This window comes from Taudactylus pleione, unplaced genomic scaffold (genome assembly GCF_031769625.1).
Source record: "Taudactylus pleione unplaced genomic scaffold, aTauple2 ptg000016l, whole genome shotgun sequence".
In the NCBI taxonomy this organism is placed as follows: Eukaryota; Metazoa; Chordata; class Amphibia; order Anura; family Myobatrachidae; genus Taudactylus; species Taudactylus pleione.
The window spans coordinates 34,312,805-34,328,827 of NW_028284418.1; the positions used below are offsets into that span (position 1 = coordinate 34,312,805).

The window sequence follows — 16,023 nt, forward strand, 5'->3', positions numbered from 1 at the left end:
CATGACACGATATGCGCCGGCGCCCGACTCCCGGCCACACTCAAGTGAGTAGTGACGGGGCCTACGGGATGTCAGGGTTACCCTCTGGGTGGGGGTAATAATTTATCTTACCATAACTTCACACAAGCCAGCCGGGTGGCCAGCGGAGCAGTGAAGTTATTATTTACTATTCGCCGCAGCAGATGTAATTTGTACCCCAGAGCAGACGGAGATGGTTAGAGGTCCTGGAGGCAGGGGTGGGAGGTCTGGAGGCCGAGCCGTCAGTGGTGACTGACAGTCTCCGCAGCTCCCCCGTCGGCCATTTTTTCTATAGCCTCAGACCTCAGTGAGCTGCTGGCTGCTCATGTGCAGAGGGCCAGAGGCTGTAAACACTGCCCGATCGGAGCACTCCGATCGTGGCAGCCAGCGGAACGGAGGGGTGTGCAAAGGGCAGCTGCTGGCCATTAAAAAGAATAAAAGGGAACGGCCCAGCATTCCAATCTGCCCCTGGTCGCAGCCAATACTTTTATAAAGATTTTTTTTTTATAGGGACTTGGCAGCGCCCTCTAGGGAGCGGCGCTCCGGGCGACGGCCCTGTTAGCCCGCCCCTAGAACCGTCCCTGGGTGCAGACACTGATGTAAACTGGTCAATCTCATCAAGATTTCCTGCATCTTCTGGTCTAGCTGTGAATGGTCTCCGTTGTGCAGTTTTCCTTCGCAAAAAGTTATGCAGCACACAGCACGCCATCATGACCCAGTCTATCTTGTCCACACGTAGGTTTATGGTGGTGTGGAAAATGCAGAACCTGTTACTCAGTATTCCAAATGCATTTTCCACAATGCACCATGGCCAGGATAGGTGAGGCACCTTTTATGCAGATGACTTCTTCACATGTTCATGTAAAGCAAAAGCCTCATCTGTGACAAAAACATAATTTAGGCCGTGCTTCGTCCCGTTCAGTGACGGCAAGTTGAGGGTTTTGTTGGTGAGTCTCTGGTAGAATGCCGACTGTTTGAAGGATCACCATCCGAAGCATGGCCATTATTGCCATCATCCACAAACTAAAATTCGTAGTTGGCATTCACCACTGCCATGAGAATGATGCTGAAGAAGCCTTTATAGTTGTAGTAATATGATCCGTTGTTGGCAGGTGGGTTGATGCGTATATGTTTTCCATCGATGGCTCCTCCGCAGTTAGGGAAATTCCAACGTTGTTCAAACTCTTCAGCGATGCTCTTCCACTCATCCACGGTGTTTGGAAACTAGAAAATTAGAAAAAATTGGTTAAAACATGACTAATAGTTTTTTCTCCATTTTTTTCCTATATAGCTTCCCACCCAAGAGCCTGATATGTACTCAACGCCGGACATCAGTATGATCGGGGACAGCGAGGTGGATACTTCATCCCCGTGACCAGCGACCATTCAACCCCCCCCAATCATCTTCCGCATCTCCCCAAAGGAAAAAGAAAAGGCAGGGTAAAAAACAGCAGCAGCAATACACAGAGCAGGAGGACATATTCCTGCAACATGCGGAACGAGTTCTGCAAAAACAGCCAGATGACATAGATGACTTCACGGCACATATCAATAGCACAATGCGTAAAATGAATGTCCAAACAAAGAAGGAGTTTTAGAGGCTGGTGTATGAGCTCTTAATAAGGTCTCTAAATTCAAATTTGCATGGGTCAACATACATAGCAGACCCACGTCTGTACTCACCTGCCCCAACCGCCTCTGGAACAGCTAAAGAAGGCAGTTAATTTATTAATTTACGGTAGTGACTAAGGATGTGGGATGAACACTTATAGAAATATGACAATGATCAATTAACAATTTAGATTTTTTTTTATTTTATCAATTGCAACTATTCTAAAGGGGCCTATCCATTAGCAGATGTTTTTCTGAGCGATGAAAGACAAAAGATATCTATTGAAAATTCCGGTGGCTATGCTGAAAGATATCTGTACATGACAGATTTTTGCAAAAGACGAACGATGAACGATATCGCATGACATTATTCAGGGAGTGGATTTTTTTCTCTCCAGTGCTTTGTAGCTGCTGTTAATATCGTTCGTCGTTTACCACATATAAACTGCAGCAATATGCGATAATTGACCAACATGTTGGAGAGACGAAAGGCCGTGGGAATGCGCATCTGTCATCGTTCACGGCCTATCCATTAGCAGATAGATTGAACGATATATCGTTCAGTCGTTCAATTTATCTGCTAATGGATAGGCTCCTTAACACTTAATGAAAGACTGACAATAGAGTTCATACCCGTTCACGCAGAAAGTAACTTTTTCTTGTAATTGCTCCACTGTAGCCACTCCCATGGCACAAGCCACACACCCTGTGCAGACCACACCCACACCATGCAGGTCACGCCCCAGATCACTAGTTCCACCACCGCAGCGACTGTCACACCCCCTGCAGTGGTACACAATAGGCCCTTCATAAATTTCAGCTCCAGGCCCATGTGGACATACCGCTGTTTACTGCCCCACTTCGAGCACTGGTTATACTGCATAAGTATTATGTAACATCACTGCAGCCATTGGATTCACACCCGGATAACAGTGGTACAACGAAATCGGTACTCCCTTTATCATCGTACAGGACAAATCAGATTTGTCATGGCCCTTCCCCAAGAGGCCACACCCCCTTGGTGGGCATGCATCTTATATCCCTATTTGAAAAATGGGGGGGGGGGGCAATGCTCTTTCTGACACAGGGCACCAAAAAATCTAGTTACGGCTCTGACACTTACCGTATATAAAAGTAGTAATTACATTGGACCAAGAACTCTTATGTATGATCTCATAGATCTTTACTTATATGCACATCGGGAGATAAATAATCTGTGCACACAGACATGCTAATATTACATTATGTGAAAAAAAAAAAACCTATTAAAATACAAGTGAGGCTGCAGGAGAGAGTGCACTGTAGGCCTTGATTGATGTAGAGCAGAGGTTAACAAATTTGGTCCACAGTCAGGACCCCACACAGGCAGAGGTGTAGCGTGTAGTCATGGCGCCCAGAGCATGTGTGTGCTAACGTGCCCCCACCCCCCAAGTATGCCAGGTAGGGGGCGTGTCCAGTATTTAGGGGCATAATAAATATATTGGGCAGTATCTAACCGGGACATAGAAGGCTAGATATATTCTAACCTACTAAAGTAATTCCACCAATAACAAATAAACCACACAGTTGTGTCTACAATTCACGTTATGCCACACAGTAGTACCCCTTAGTTAACAATATTAGTTGATTACAAGACTCCAAATAAACTCCAAAATAAATTCCACAATAAGCTTACTGTACTATCTGTAAATGTTGAGGCTGACTGAGGTGTTTGCGGATGCTTCGATATATGGGATGTATATTCCCAAATGCTGTGGGGGTCTTGACTTGTTGCGCATACTGGGATATTTGGCCAAATGCTGTGGGGGACTTGACTTGTTGTGCATACTAGGATGTTGTTTGCCCAAATGCTGTGGGGGGCTTTCCTTGTCGTGCATACTGGGATGTTTGCCAAAATGCTGTGGGGGGCTTTGCTTGTTGCGCATACTTGTATGTAGTTTGCCCAAATGCTGTGGGGAAATTAGCGTGCTGGTCATACTGTGATGTATGCTCAAATGAGGTGGGAGACTGAGGTTGCTGCACATACTGGGATGTTTCCCCAAATGAGTTTGGATAATTAGCTTGTTGGGCAAAATGGGTGGGTGGTGGAACATGTTTTGGTTTGAAGTGGATTGTGCTCAAGATTAGAGAAAAAAATTTGCAGTTATCGCGACTAAGCCTTTCCTGCATAGCCATCATTTCCGTTAGTAAATTACTCTGCATTTCTCTATCACTGGCCATGAACCGCTGCAGTCTGGCATCCTCTTATGTCTGCCATTCCGAATCTAGGTCGCGTAGTTGCTCACATAGAATATTTGTCATGGTTTTAGTAGCAACCTCAATTTTGCTCTTCTTCTTTTTACGCGTTGGCACTGTGAAAACTGAAAGTAAAAGAGAGAAATCATTGAGCAATAGATGTTAAAAATATTTGAAACACAAAATCATAAATGGACCAAACAAAAAAAGCAACACGTCTCGTTGCATGCGGTGACCGTCCTCGACTACAAGGTTAACGTAGAAACAATACGGTTTCATTCAAACACCCTGTACATGTATAATATAGAAGCATTAAAGTAATGCTTTCATTAACCCAATAGACAAAATAATAATTTATTTTTACAAGAGAAAATATACTAGCCATTGAACTAGAACATTACATAGATTAATGCAGCAGAACATAAGCTAATTGAATTAAACTTACTGTTACTGCGTAGGGTGGGCTTGTCTCCCTGGGTCTGTGGCTCAGACTCAGAATCTTGCCTTTGCGATGGAGAGATCACATCTGTGCCAGTGCTTGGTTCAATGATCATGGTGTTAGATGAGTCCTCATCTGGGACATCATCAGATTGGACCTGCGGTAATTCCGGGCTCTGCTGGCTGCTCTCAGGAGTTGTTGAAGGCGTGCCTGTCGTTGTTGCAGTGTGCCAGCATCACTTGATGAAGATAGAGCAATGGGGTTGCATAGTGCTGTATGCCCAAAAGTGCAGAAATCATACATGGGCCACTCCATCCTTCCCACACCACTGCGATTACGATTGTGGTCATGAACCTTTGTATATTGCTTCTTTAGGCTATTTAGTTTATTAAGGACTTGCTGCTGTGTCTTCACAATACCCCGGCTGGCCAGGATTTTGGCAATGTTGCCATATATCATGGCATCCTTAACAGTGCCTGTGATTTGAGCTTTTATTTCCTCCTCCTCACAGACATGTAAGAGCTCACGGACCTCCTCCTCCTTCAAATGTGACATGATCTGCAACCACCTGTACACACCTGGCACCCCTCTCCTCTCCAAACACCTGGTATTGCACTCTCTCCCCTGTCAGTACCAAATTGACCTTGTAGTCTTGCTGGCCTCTCTACAGCATGTATTGCAGCTCTTCTGGCACCTAAAATCTGCCTTGTAGCACTTGTCGAAGCCGGATGATTGGCTGAGACAGAATCTGTTAAAAATTAAAATCTGCACAACGCCATTTTGTGAATGGCAACAAGACGCCATTTTGCAAATGGCCGCCCAACACCATTTTAGCGACTCTCACACAATATCAGTACATACGACGATGTTATTATTTAGCGTTGTGCGATTCCCACGCAAAAGAACAATGTTAAAAGTCCTCATTATATAAATACATACATTTACTAAAACATAATATGAACAACCCTGCAAAACACGTACCACGGTGTACTCCACAAACACGTAGATGCGCAACGCTAACTAGTGTCTTTTCTTAATATCCTTACACTTACATTGCACACTTACGTAGAAAGGTTTCCTAGCATTAAGGTTAATATTCAAGGTTATATTCATTATTAATTATGTTATCAATTGACTGTATTTAAGATCTAAGGTTTAGTACATGGTAAGCAGACAGTGTTTGGTTCTATTCTGAACCACTGTTTATTTGCAGACTTCCGGTTCCATCGACAAGGAAATCGCAACATGCGTCTGCGAATTATGGATCATAGAGAGATAGGCATTGAAATGTACTCTGTAATGTAATGTTCATTAGCCAGTTTAAACTTGTTCTTCGACGGGAAAACAGACACAAAGAGCTGTTGGAGGCTGAACTATTACAATACAAACTGACCTATGAACTTTATCGTAACAGAAGAACCAGGAAGAAGAACCAATGGGATTATGCCAACTTGTTCTATTGTAGTGCCTATCTCTGTAAGGGTACATAAGCAAGCACTCTGAATCTGGTAGTTAGTCATCTTTCTTTCATGTTGACGGAGGTTTTATAGTTGATGCCAGGAAATCTGGATCCAGAGCGCATGCATATGTATCGACTGTACCTAGTGATTGTATAATTTGTTTGCGCTAATTGTACTTAGATCACAGCGTGTAACTGTATGCTTTTTGTTGAATAATATCTTTTTGTGCTTTAGAACCACAATCAAAGTCTGGAAAGCAATTATTTCTTGTGCGACTCACAACGCTAAATAGCGACATTTATGGTGTATAGATCAACTTAGGAATTCATAGTTGGGGGCTCATAGAGTGGGATCACGCTCCCAATTTACATGGTAACACATGGTTATCAATCTCTCAGCAAAGGGCGAGCCGCCATACGCAGGAAAGAACGCATTGTGCCTTCAAAAACCTGCTATCACTTGATGCTGAGAGACTGCTATCTATTATTTTGTGAGTTCAAGGAGCGCTGAATAGAATCCAGGGACAAGGAAGGAAAAAGTTTGTTTTCCTTCGTTGATAAAGGTTACCATTAAAAAGGGAAGTCGCACAATAGCGTATGCATATTTCCTGTATTGCTGCCACGTGTTCAACGGTCATTGTATGTATAGCGTGATTGCTTGTTAAAACCTCTGAATTATACTGTTATATTAAGGGAAAAAGGGTTTATTTTCTGCGCAGAGAAGGTGTGTAATTGTAAAGGCTACTGTCTGTTAAGTTTAAAATAGTGGAGGTTACTGTCTGTTAAACCTCAGTGTAAACTCAGTAGGTGCCCGACGGGGCAGCACAAACTACTGGGCCAGTGTACAAAGCAGGTACATTGTGGTTTAGGTTATCGAGAAACTAAGGGGTTTCTTGGTCCGGCATCCATTAATCGTAAAGTCCATTGATCAGTTAGGTTCATTTGGCAATGCGATTGGACCGCATGGTTATATAAATTGTGATTGTGAAGTGGGTGTCGTGGGAGTGAAACTGCTAGCAAGGTTAGGGGTTATTGGAACTTCTAGATGCTACCAGTGGGAGTAAACTCAAAGTAGGAAGCTAGTGGTGAAGCTTGGAGTTAAATTCACCACAAGTAAAATAATTCGCTAGGCAGTTACTTTACTCATCGTGTATACACACGGATCATAACGTAGCGGTGAAGTGGGGTATAGCGGGAAGGAGCGAGCGGCTGAAGCTTGGTTTAATACGGCCGCAAGTAGAATAATTTACAATAGGTGGTTAGTCTGCTCCTCATTGTGCAAGCCGACTGTAATGCCAGGCGGGTCTGCTGTGTATAACGGGAGGGAGTGAACGTAGCGCTTTAAAAATTGTTCACCAATCAAAATTCTCTAGAAATTGCTAAGCATTTTCCCAGATGGGTGTAAGGCAATCTCTAATAATGGTCGATGATGTGCTGCAGATGGAAGGGCCGTTAGGTTCGGCCAGGTATGTTATGTTTAAAAAGTATGGTGCGTACGCTACAGCGTACTGCGACATATGGGTCAAAATGACCAAGAAATGTAGAACACCTTTTCCTAAGATGGTAGCTTTGATTTGGAGGTTCTGAACAATCTCAGAGACAGTATATGTTTAGTGAAGTCTCTGAAGAAAAGGGTAAAGTTTAACGATTGCTTGAAGTTGTGGCAGCATGAGGGGGATATGTGGCTTAGCGGTGATCACACAATGCAAACTAGCATCTCATGCACGATGCAAGGGAGCACGCATGCAAATAGCGTTGCGTGCGCACCGCAAAGTAGCGCGCACGCACCGCAAGGTAGCATTGCGGAAGGTAATATCAAGTAGAAAAAGGAGGGGGATTTAACCCCCTATTGTACCTCAGCACACTGAATAATACCTGCAGCAATATATGAAGACTATATGGTCATAGAAATTCAGAGCTATTAGTTGCATGCATTTGCAAATAAATGGGAGGCTGCTGGGCCACGTCACGGCTTCTCTGTTACCAGCAGTCCCTAACACTAAGGGGTTCACGTCCGGGGCGCAGTGCACCCCAAAAAACGTCCAGCCCAGGACCCCCCCAGGGCATCACACGAAAATGGAAAAAGAGTGACAGTGCAGTGTAAAGTATAGCTGTGTGTGAGTAATCATTAAGTGTGGAATGAGAGATTAAAATATATGTGAAAAAATACATGAATAATAAACAAACATAAAAGGTGATGTGAAAAGCAACTATGTGTATTAAGTGGTGATGCCCTGAGGAGGCCCAGCCAGACCAGTCCCGGGGGCCCTACGCCCAAACGCTCACCCCAAATGTAAAATATACCAATTATAAGGCCTCATGATAAAGGCACATATATAATTTTGTCAAATGTAAGGCCTCATGATAAAGGCACATACATAAATGCATCCAAATTGAGAGCCAGCTTACCTGGGAGTCACCCCTGGGAACTCCAACTAGCACTACTAGAACCAGCATGCCCTACTAATGCTGGCTCCTTCATGCAACTCATAACAAACAAACAAAAATGGCAGCTGCTCAATCAATCTAGCAGTACTAGTTCTAGTAGTGCTAGTTGGAGTTCCCAGGAGTGACTCCCAGGTAAGCTGGCTCTCAATTTGGATGCATTTATGTATGTGCCTTTATCATGAGGCCTTACATTTGACAAAATTATATATGTGCCTTTATCATGAGGCCTTATAATTGGTATATTTTACATTTGGGGTGAGCGTTTGAGCGTAGGCCGCCGGGACTGGTCTGGCTGGGCCTCCTCAGGGCATCACCACTTAATACACATAGTTGCTTTTCACATCACCTTTTATGTTTGTTTATTATTCATGTATTTTTTCACATATATTTTAACCTCTCATTCCACACTTAATGATTACTCACACACAGCTATACTTTACACTGCACTGTCACTCTTTTTCCATTTTCGTGTGATGCCCTGGGGGGGGTCCTGGGCTGGACATTTTTTGGGGTGCACTGAGCCCCGGACGTTAACCCCTTAGTGTTAGGGACTGCTGGTAACAGAGAAGCCGTGACGTGGCCCAGCAGCCTCCCATGTATTTGTAAATGCATGCAACTAATATCTCTGAATTTCTATGACCATATAGTCTTCATATATTGTTGCAGGTATTATTCAGTGTGCTGAGGTACAATAGGGGGTTAAATCCCCCTCCTTTTTCTACTTAGTATGACCCCTCCCTTTCATGCACCTGATTAGTACTGCTAGATTGATTGAGCAGCTGCCATTTTTGTTTGGAAGGTAATATCAGTAGTGCACGCGCACCACCACTGCCCTATGCGGATGGGGGTGTAGGTACAGTCGGTCTAAAAACTCATAAAAATGTAACAAATAACTTGTACCCTCTTCTAAGTAACTATAAGGACCATGTTTATGATGCAAATGATGAACTTGTTGTGATGTCCACTCTTTCCCATGTTGCAGAAATGTTAAATGTACCACCACAGCAAGCACAGGTAGCTGCCTCGCTAGTACCAGAAATGGAGGTAACCCCTCCAGTACAGGAAGTATTAACACCCGCTTTAACAGTAGTGGAGATTACTAATACCATACATAGTAGCAGTAGGCTGAACCCTCAACTAGGTAATCAGGCCAAAGGTAGCATTATGGCAGGCATCCATCATGTCCGGACAATAACTGTTCCCAATGGGAATCCGGACGTGCATGGTGTAGTGGCCACAAGGGATGTAGCAATGCATTGTCCATGGACAAGAGCACAACTACATTCTATAATGACAGATTTCCCTGACCCTAGGAAAGAACTAGTAAAGTGCCAGAGATTTGTAAAGGATTTAGGTAATGCTCATGAGCCAACCAATGAAGATTGGCGAGTGGTATTACGGGCATGTCTTCCATACAATACCGATGTGAAAAAGTTTAGCACGGCTTGTGTATTGGATGGAGATAGTTCCATAACTGATACAGGTAATCAGGACAATATAACCTTCATTGTCACCCAATTAGCTGTATTTTTCCCATTAATTGTTAACTGGAGTACAAGCTTCACATTTAAGCAGAAAGAGAGTGAGTCTGCAGCAGATTATTTTGCCAGAGCGCTGCAGACTATTACCCAATACACAGGTATAGAGGATATAAAAGACAACACCCATCACAGGGAAATGACAATCACAGTGCTTATGGATAGTCTTAAGGACACTCTAAAGTCAAGGGTTCAGACCTCACTTCCTGGGTGGAGGGGAGTTACAGTAGACACACTCAGGGAATCTACAATTGAACATGATAAAAACATCTTTAGGAAGAAAGAAATGCAGAGCAAGAAACTAATGGCTGGTAGTATTCAAGCTCTTGAAGGAATGCAAATAACACTGCAGCACTCTTACCACACTCAGCCACAATATACCCATCCCATACAACCTCCAAACCCTTATCCCTATACACAACCACAATCTTTCCTCACTCCCCAACCCACACAACAACCTTTTACAACACGTCAACTATGAAGGTGTTATAGATGTTTCCAGGAGGGCCACATAAGTAAGTTCTGATAGGCTAGGAAATGGGAAACGCCAAACCAGGGAACACCGACATACCCACAGAAGGGGCAGCCACAACAGAAGAGACAATTCCAGTCATCACCTGCTCATGTCGCAGCAGTGAATGCTTTGCTGGAAGTCTACAGTCAGTCAGGTTAACTGGGGATGTTAGAGAAGAACCTGTAATGTTAATTGATGTAGCTGGTACTAAACATTCTTTTCTTGTAGACACAGGGGCGACCAGATCAGTGATAAAATCTCCATCTAATTTACAGGTGACCAGAAAAACAGTACCAGCAATGGGTGTAACGGATAAAGTGCAACATTATCCTTTAACCAAATCTGCAGAGGTTACTATCGGGCCATTGCATACCAGGCACGCCTTTCTCCTGGCAGCAGCGGCCCCTACTAACTTACTGGGAAGGGATTTGTTATGTAAAATGGGATGCCATTTATTGTACCCCTGATGGGATATTTCTAGATATCCCAGAGAGAGTTGCACACGAGGTGAGGGATATACTGGACACTCGCCAAAGGTTAATGTTTGACTGTACTGTTTCAAATAAAAATCCATCTCAAGTAGAACAAATGTTATCTCAGATACCGGGGTAACTCTGAACCAAAGATGGACAGGACACCGGATTGATGGCAAACGTAGCTCCCATAATGGTAAATCTAAAAAGCGGTAGGCAAGCTCCAAAAATTCCCCAGTACCCGTTAAAACAGGAGGTAGAGATAGGGGTTTATCCCATAATTGAGCAGTTATTACAACCCCTCTTCATCCTGACTGTCAGTACCTATTTGCAATTACATTCAGGGGGGTACAATACACATGGACACGATTTCCCCAGGGCTTCATAGACAGCCCCAGTATCTTCTCCCAGGCCTTACACGACTGTTTACAATCTTTTCAACCTGCCAATGGATCTGTTCTAATATAATATGTGGACGATTTATTGTTGTGTTCTGATTCATTTATGTCATGTTTAAATGATACTAAACTTTTATTGCTTCATCTCTCGCAACAGGACACAAGGTTGCTAAGGACAAACTACAGCCATGCCAGTCCAGGGTTAAATACTTAGGACACTGTCTAATGCAGGGATTACGACATGTGATACTGACAGAATCCAGGCCATACGGACCATGACACTGCTGCAGAACCAACAGCAAATCCATACCTTCTTGGGAATGTGTGGATACTGCAGAATGTGGATCCCAGGTTTTTCTATTTTGGCCTTGCCATTACAGGACTTAGGACCTCATTCAGACCCGCTTGCAAGCGCTGAGCGCACGCAAGCGGGTCGATGTTTAGGCACTGCGCGTGCGCAAGCCCCAGAGTGAGAGAGAAATTCTCTCACTCGGAAGCTCACTACAAAAGGGGCGGCTGTCGATGTTGATCGACAGCTCGACCCGTTTTGTAGGCATGATGGGGGGGTGGTTTCACAAATGGAGGCGTTCCTTAAGGAATGCCTGCCATTTTGTGGGTGGCCGCACTGACATCAGCAGTGATGTCAGTGGGGAGCTTCCTGCTCGATCAGAGCAGGAAGCTCCCTGGGGCTTGCGGTTGCCGAGACCCAACCTTAGGGTCTCGTCGCAAGCCCCGATGGTCGCGATGGTCTTGACCATCACGACCATTAACCTGGTAGATCGCTAAAGCTGTGAGTGGTAACCCACAGCTTAGCTAGCGACCAGGAGGCCGCACTTGAAAACACAAGTGGCCGCCCTCATTCAGAGCGACCGCTCGCATTTTGTGAGCGCCTCTGAATGAGGGCCTTAGTCTCTTCCTCAAAGCTTGATCATGTCGTACACTCAGAGGAAACAGAGCAGGCTTTCCTTAATCTTAAGGATAGTCTGACAAGAGCACCTGCATTTGGAATACCTGATTCTGAAAAACCTTTTGATTTGTATTGTACGGAAGCTGAGGGTTGTGCAGCAGGCGTCCTCACACAAAAACATGGTGATGCCAATAGACCCGTAGCATACTACAGTGCACAATTGGACACTGTGGCAATATCACTCCCAACGTGTTTAAGAAGTGTAGCAGCAACTGCTCTATTGGTCAGTAAGAGTGAGGATGTAGTATTAGGCCATGATATGATTGTTTATACACCCCATGCTGTGTCTGCTTTGCTGAATTCTGCCCAAACCAGACATGTTTCCTCAGCTAGGTTCACGAAATGGGAACTATCTCTAATAGCACCTGCAAACATCACCATTAAACGGTGTAGTACGTTAAACCCAGCAACGTATTTACCATATGTGCCTCAGGATGCACAAAGGGTGGATGGAGGTGAGTAGTTGGCGGAAGGTGAGTGTGAGTTTTGCAGCTATACTGATCCACATGATTGTATGGAATATTTGAATCAGACCTTTACTGCAAGACCTGACATACGGGATACACCTTTAGAAATTGCAGATGTGACATTTTACACGGATGGGAGTTGTCATAGACTGACACTAGAGAGTTATGTACAGGTTATGTTGTTGTAAATGACGAAGAGATCATAGAAGCCGAACCTCTTGGTCCACCTCACTCGGCCCAAGTGGCGGAGCTAGTGGCACTAAGAAGAGCATGTGAATTGGCAAAAGGCAAATCTGCTAATATCTACACTGACTCTAGGTACGCCTTCGGGGTAGTACATGATTTTGGTGCTCTATGGCGTCTGAGAAATTTTATGACAGCAGCATGCACACCAGTCGCACATTCCAGACATATAATAGGACTATTGACAGCGATCCAACTGCCAAAGGCAGTGGCCGTCATTAAGTGTAAAGCCCATATATGCGAGGACGATCCGGTGTCACTGGGCAATAACAGGGCAGACGAAGCTGCCAAATGGGCAGCAGGGTTAAAAGTGAACATGCCAATTAGCCAAATGATATTTCAAATGATTGATATGCAGAAATTAATTGAGATGCAAAATTTGTGTTCCATTCAGGAAAAGGCAGTCTGGAGGTCCAAGGGATGTGGGCAAGAGTCCTCTGGACTCTGGAGAGATGGACAAGGTAAGCCAGTGGCTTCCAAGGTGTACTACCCAAGCCTGGCTGAAGCAGCGCACGGTCTGATTCACCTGGGAAAGCAAGGTATGTGCAAGTTGGTGAGAGCATACTGGTGTGCATCGGGTTTTTCTTCCCAAGCAGAAAGGAGAGCAATGTCCTGTTTGACCTGCTTGAGGAAAAACATTGGGAAAACAATCCTTACATTCCTCCGACCGATGGACCTTTTCAGGTAATACAAATTGATTTCATCCAATTACCACCCTGCAGGAATCTCAAGTATGTATTAGTGTGCACTGATGTGTTTTCTAATTGGGTTGAGGCATACCCATTGGCCACTAATACTGCTGCGTTTACTGCTAAGAAAATAGTTCAGGAGTTTGTATGCAGATACGGTATCCCTAGAATTATTGAAAGTGATAGGGGTACTCATTTCACAGGTGATGTCTTCCAGAACATGTGTAGGCTGATGGGTATTAATAGTAGACTTCACACCCCCTACTGACCGCAAGCCAGCACCAAGGTGGAGAGGATGAACGGTACTAGTAAAAATAAATTAAGTAAGATCATGGCAGAAACTGGACTGGGGTGGCCAGAAGCACTACCACTTGTCCTTCATAGTATCAGGACAACTCCTAGACCCCCTCTCAATCTGTCCCCTTTGAAATACTGTTTGGTAGACAACCTCATTTGATTATAAGTCCGCAGGAAGATTTGAAAAGTAACAACGAGGTTACTGTAAGGTATCTTATAACAATGAGTAAAATTTAAAGCAGAAACTGAAATTGTTGTCACATGATATGCCTGAAACAAACTGTCATGATGTTGAACCTGGAGAATTTGTTATGATCAGAAATTTCTTGCGTTCAGGTTGTTTGACAGATCTGTGGGAAGGTCCATATCAGGTGTTGCTGACAAGGACAACTTCCTTGAAAGTGGCAGAGAGAGATACCTGGGTCCATTACACTCACTGTAAGAAGGTCAACCAACCGGTGGAGAGACAAGGCGGAATCGAGGCAGATAACGTAGACCTGTCAATTGCGAGTCTGTTCTGGGAGAGTTAAAGGTTACAGTGAGATACCTGAGCTAAAGAAATTTGTAGATCATTGTTTTCAGTAATGGAGTGGCCTGCTGTGGTTATCTTTGTGTTTTCTCCCAGAGTTCTCATCATCCTGGGTTGTTTCAGGATCTCTGGTTTCTGTGACAGATGACAGAGGACAGAGAGGGGAGCTGATGGTGATACCGATGGAGTGGAGTTGGGAGAAGGAGCAATACAGTCACAAGGGCGGTATCTGACCAAACCCAGTACAGTAATTGTTAAGAGATCTGTTATTTTGGAAACTCGGAGACAGTGTGAAGGTCTATCATCTGAGGATTATTGTACGTGTGAGTTTTGTGGGTCCCTAGTCGATGAGAGATGCATCCAGCGGTGTCAACCTAAGTATAACCTGTATTGGGGTGGGTATACTTTAGTGGATTATCATACCATGGCCGGGCAAAGTTTTAAACCAAACTGACTGTTGGGTGTGCTCTCACGTCCCTCAAGGACAGCATAATGTAGGGTTAGTGCCATTCCCATTGAATGTCTCTGAGGTTTTAGAATTACAAAGAGGGGATGCACTGGATGGAAAATTTCTTAAGTCCAAACCACCTCATTTTAAACTCCACCAGTACCAAGTAGATAGATCACTTTTATGTATGAAACTCACCAACTTCAATAAACCAGGAATTTGGGAGGTGACTGGGAATAACCAGACTATGACCTTCTCACTAAGAGCTGATAATGAACTTATAGATTTTGAACTTTTACGCACAATTAGAACAGGTGGAAGACACTTCCAGTATAAATATACACTAAGGGCCTGATTCAGACCCAGTCACAAGCGATGAACGCTCACAAGCGGGTCGATGTTTGCCTACTGGGCATGCACACTACGGAGCCGGCTCCGTCGTGCGCATGCGCGAGACCCGGCTAATGACGGGTGCTCCGTCAATCCGGATCTCGCACCAACTGGGGTGAGCTGTCGATGGTGTTTGACAGCTCACCCTGTTTGGTAGGCGTGGCCAGGGGGTGACTTCACAAACGGAGGCGTTCCCAAGTGAACACCTGCCATTTGTGGGCTGCCCCACTGACATCACCAGTGATGTCAGTGAGAGAGCTTCCGGCTCTATTAGAGCCAGAAGCTCTCTGGGGCTTGCGGCCACGAGACCCTACCACTATTGCGAGCGGCCAGGTTGATGGTCGTGATGGTCAAGACCATCACGACCATCAACCTGGCTGCTTGCAATAGCTGTGGGTGGTCACCCACAGCTATGGGAGTGGCCAGGAGGGCAAAAAAAAAAATGCCCTGATTCAGAGCGAGCGCTCATTCAGAGCATCCGTCTCTGAATCAGGCCCTAAGTTCCACCAAGGAAATGGTTGGTAGGGTACCAGAAGGGTACTGTGCCAAGGTATAACAACCAGAAACTTGTATGAGTCAAATGGGAGAACCTGAAATAGGATCATTGGCTAGGGAAATGTGTTGGACGATAATGATGTTTACTATCCCTTATGTTCTCCCCGATGATGTATATTTTATATGTGGTAGAAAAGCGTATAAGTGGCTCTCTCCAAGTTCTGAAGGTTTGTGTTACCTGGGAAGAGTAGTTCCAGAAGTTATGACCCGTACACCTGGTGAAATGCTTGGTATCCATAAAAACACACAGTATGAACACCGTGACAAGAGAAACATTGATATCTGGTGATGTACATAAAGCCACA

At 44.5% G+C, this 16,023-nt stretch overlaps 1 pseudogene; it reads right to left on the reverse strand.

Moving 5' to 3' along the window:
• Window positions 1–3,300: 3,300 nt before the first annotated feature.
• On the reverse strand, window positions 3,301–4,621 carry LOC148541932 (uncharacterized; annotated as a pseudogene).
• Between the last annotated feature and the right edge of the window lie 11,402 nt (window positions 4,622–16,023).